We start from the raw sequence: 4,532 nt of genomic DNA, 5'->3' as shown, positions 1-4,532 counted from the left end.
GATGAAGGGATGGAAAATGACTGTAAAAATGGAAATTATAAAAAATTTTATAAAAGGAATTGATAAGAAGTTGTTTGAAAAAAGAAAGAGGATTTAAAAAAAGAAAAAAGAAAAAGAAAAAAAAAAAAGGGAGAGGATGTGATCAGGCAGGGGAATAGAGAACACCATATACTAGAGATTTAGGGTATATTTTAATCTGTTAGAAGAAACTATCTCAAAATTTTAAAGAGAGAACAACTTATATATATAAGCCAAAAATATGGGTAACTACTATGAAGGGATAGAATATGACTCTAAAAATGAAAAATAAAAATGTTTTTTTTTAAAAAAGGGATTGATAAGATGTTGTTTGAAAAAGGGAAAAAGAAAAATTCAAAAAAAAATAAAAAGACAAAAAGACAGTTAAAAAAAAAATTAACTTTAAAAGACTAAGGAATCATGGTAAAAAAGCCGTGAATTCTATGTGCAGCATTCCCCTAGCGCTGGAGTTCTGCCGTTCTCATTGATCGGTAAACTTGGTCTTGGCTGCCTGTTCTCGCTGATCTTCTGGGGAGGGGCCTGTTGCCGTGGTTTCCAAATGTCTCTGCCGGAGGCGGAATAGCCCCGCCCTTGCCCCCTCCCGGCTAAGTAATCTGCTCGGGTTTGCTCTCCGGGGCTTTTGTTCCCTGCGAGCTTTCCGTACAGCTTTGGAGGCGGAGAGCGAAAATGGCGGCCTCCCAATCTCCGCCCCGGAGGAGCCGAGAACTCGGGGCCCCGCTCCTCAGTGAGCCCCCAGAGAAAAGCCGTCAGTCACTCCCGTCTCCCCGGTCTGCAGCTGCACTCCGTGCTCGCCCGGCCTGTGACCGCGCGCCTCTATCTCTGGCACCGACCCCGGGTGGAGTCTCCAAACCCAGCAGATCCCTGCGGTGCCCTCCCGCGCGGCTCCTCCCGGGGGAGGAAGGTGAGTCTCCCCGGATCGGCCGCTTGTTGGGTCCCTGCTGGAGGAGCAGGGGCCCGACTGGGCCGCGGATCGAGGTTAATGGCAACCCCAGCTGAGAGCCCGCGCCTGGGCTCCGCCTCTGCAGCCGGCTTCCCTGCTGCGTTACCTGGGAGCTCTGCTGCCCTCAGGCACCCCCGGTCTTTCTGTGACCCTGAGGGTCCTGAGACCACACTGTCCCGGAGGGTTCCACCCCCCGCTGAGCCACCAGAGTGACGTCCCTCGGCGGAGCTGACTTTTAAAAGTTCCGATTTTGTGCTCCGCGGCTCTATCACTTGCCAGAAGCGGCCGACGGAGGCCCCTCCCCCGCCGTCTATCCTCCCGAATATCGCCTCGGATTCACTTCTCCGCACGTCCTACCTTCCAGAAAGTGGTCGCTTTTCTGCTGAGACAGTTGTTGCTCTTCTTTTCTTCGATCTCCTGTTGAGTTTGTAGGTGTTCAGAATGGTTTGATCCCTATCCAGCTGAATTCCTGAGAGGAGACAAAATCCAGGTCTCCTACTCCTCTGCCATCTTGCTCCGCCCCCCAGGTCTGTGTTTCTAAGTAATAGGCATCAAAGGAGGTCACTGAGTAGGTTTTAAATGGTACCTAAAAAGCAGCCCCCGCAGAGCTTAGGTTATGGAAAATACCAACCAGGTCCCACAAACTCTCCATACATCCTGTGTTTAATAGCCATCATTTTGAGACAGGGACATTTTCTGCTATAGCACAACACTGACATATATTTATCTCCAAAATATTACCTTGAATTGATGTTATTTAAGGAGGACTAACCTGAATAATAATGACCTGGAAAAAAATGCAGTAGCTTTTAAAAAGGCTAAAGTATAAAATAAGTCAGATTGAAAAAGTAGTTGGAGATCATTATTCAAGGAATCCTTTGCCTTTGAGCCAAAGAACATCACTTAAGTTATCCAATAATTTTAGGAATGAATTGATTACAATTTACTAAAAGCCTTAATTAAAAAGACTTCAAATCAGAATTATAAGAATGAAAATGAGATTTTAAGACAAATGGAAGAGATTTTAAGACACGAGAAGAAAGAAAAATGACCACAGAGTTCTAAAGCTTCCAATAGGAAAATGAAACCATGTAAGAGAAGAGACTGCATTGGGAAATTAAGAAGGAAAACAGACACTGCTTAAAAGTTAGTCATATCTGTGGCTATCAGGCTTTTAAATGAGCAAAAAAAATTAATTAAAAGCTTGTGAGGGGATTAGAGAGAAATTGAAAGCTATGGAAAACAAACCCCAAACCCATAAAACCCACATTGCTGCTATATGTAACAAAGGAAATGATATGAAATAATTATATTATTTAATTTAATAAAGATATAAAACATATGAAACAGAATTTTTAAGTTCATGAGAATCTATTAAGAGTTTGGAAAAATGTATGTAAAACAAAAATTAACAAGAGCCCCACCCCCCCAAAAAATGTCTGTAATTCAAAGGTGAAGAATTATTTGAAGATCGTTATACAAACTCAAGCAAAATATGGGATGAATTTCACTCAAAAAAATAAGATATTGGAGAATGCCTACTAAGCCTTCAGGGAAACCAGGTGTGATCCTTAATCTTATAACCCAGGAAACCTTCCTCAAATATCACAAGACATGGAGAAGACATGCGTTAAGTATAACTTATAGATAAAATAACAATTGAAATGATCACATGGAGATATGTCAGGGACTAAAAGGACACACATTATGAGAAAGAAGTCAAAACAGACCTATTTAAACCTAGATTAGAAACTATCTCAGAAAATGGAGATTAAATGCACTTCAAAAACCATAGCAATATAAGCAATCTTTAAAAGAACTAACAAAACCTATTTAATGGTTCTAAATTATTCAGTAATTTATGCAAAAATACATTGACCAACTTCTTACTAAAACAGGAATAATGACTTAAATCTTTGGTGACCTCAGGACAGGTGATTGCACACCATAGGTTCTTCCACCAGATTTCAAAGAGCTACCTAGAAGGAGGCATTCAGCTTCCTCAACATCACCTTAATATTTTAAGGGTGCTGCTAACCATGAGAGAGTAGAGCTTTTACTTCCAGCCATCCCAGGGCTATTTTGACACACTTTGTTAGTTTTTGGGTGCTTTAGGAACCTGTGCCCCCCCATACCAAATCTGTGTTCCCCAACAGATCTGTCAATAAAAATGACTGATATCTACTCATATTCACTCACTTGCCTTTTCCCCTTCTTCAATTCAGAACTACAGTCTGGAAAGTGATGTTATTAGGTGAGCTCTCTCAAATTTCAACACTATGAGGGGTTAGACACTATTCTAGGTGGTAAGGATGTAGCAGTCGATGTAACTGAAATGGTTTGCCTTCTTGCCTCTTACATTTTAGCAGTGCACGGAGGGGAAAGCAAAGACAATCACAGGGTACAAGCTTTAAATATGAAGAAAGGATTAAACCAAAACAAATGTACATCAAATTCATACTGAAAATGGAGAAATATATCCTCTCAGGTTGGATTACAAATCAAAGTTCAACCTTTCATGATTTTCAACATTTAATATATTCAAAGTAATTCAGGAATGGTGAAATTGGATTTAAGTTTACAATCATTCTAGAATTTTGTCTATGACAGCACCATATCCTGAAACAGAAGGTTTATTTTCAAAGTGCAAAATGGACCCTGCATATCAATGGTTTATGTACCAGGATGGGTAAAATCTCAATTTTTTTTTTTAAAAAGGAATAGGCAACAGCCCTATAAACAAGGAAATAATACCAGAACATGACAGCTATAGAAGACACAATCTGTCAACTGAAAAATAAGGAGAAAAAAAATCTCTTTTAAATAAAGTTGACACTAAATTTTTTTAAGTACATTATGAAAAATAAGATTTGAATGCAGTAATGTGTAAGTACAAATGGAGCAAAGCTAAAATAATATTCGCAGGAAATTATTTGTTTTAAATATAAATTTTTTTTAGAGAGAGCTTGAGAGTGAGAGCAGGGGAAGGAGGAGGGGAGGGACAGAGAGAGAGAGAATCCCAAGCAGGTTCCATGGCCATTGCAGAGCCCATCGTGGGGCTCAATCTCATGACCCTGAGATCACGACCTGAGCCAAAATCAAGATTCAGATCCTTAACCAACTGAGCCACCCAGACACCACTATATTAATTTTTAAATGATTAATCACATATCTAAAGACATTTATGAAGAAAATCACTTGATGAAATTAGTTCATAGAAGCAGAAAATGAAGTATTTACAATAAAAAATAATAAAAACATAAGATGTAGATCGCTGTGCCAATAGAACTTCCCAAGATAAAGGAAATGCTCCATATCTGCGTTGTACAATACAGTATCTGCCAGACATACATAGTTACAGAACACTGGAAATTTGCCCAGTTCTGCTGAGATCTGAAGTTTAGCTATTTAATTTTTATTAATTTAAATTTTATAGTCACATGCGGCTGGTAGTTATTGGAAAGCAAAAATCTAGAATCTTAGGGTAGGCAGTTAAAATAATTAAAGCGATACAAGGCCAATATGGAAAGGGGACACAAATAGTCAAAAATAG

This window comes from Mirounga angustirostris, unplaced genomic scaffold (assembly GCF_029215605.1).
Source record: "Mirounga angustirostris isolate CCGP_5_RB_7025 unplaced genomic scaffold, mMirAng1.0.hap1 SCAF_2, whole genome shotgun sequence".
Taxonomy (NCBI): domain Eukaryota; kingdom Metazoa; phylum Chordata; class Mammalia; order Carnivora; family Phocidae; genus Mirounga; species Mirounga angustirostris.
The sequence above is the reverse complement of the archived record's forward strand: the minus strand, read 5'-3'. Positions refer to the sequence as shown.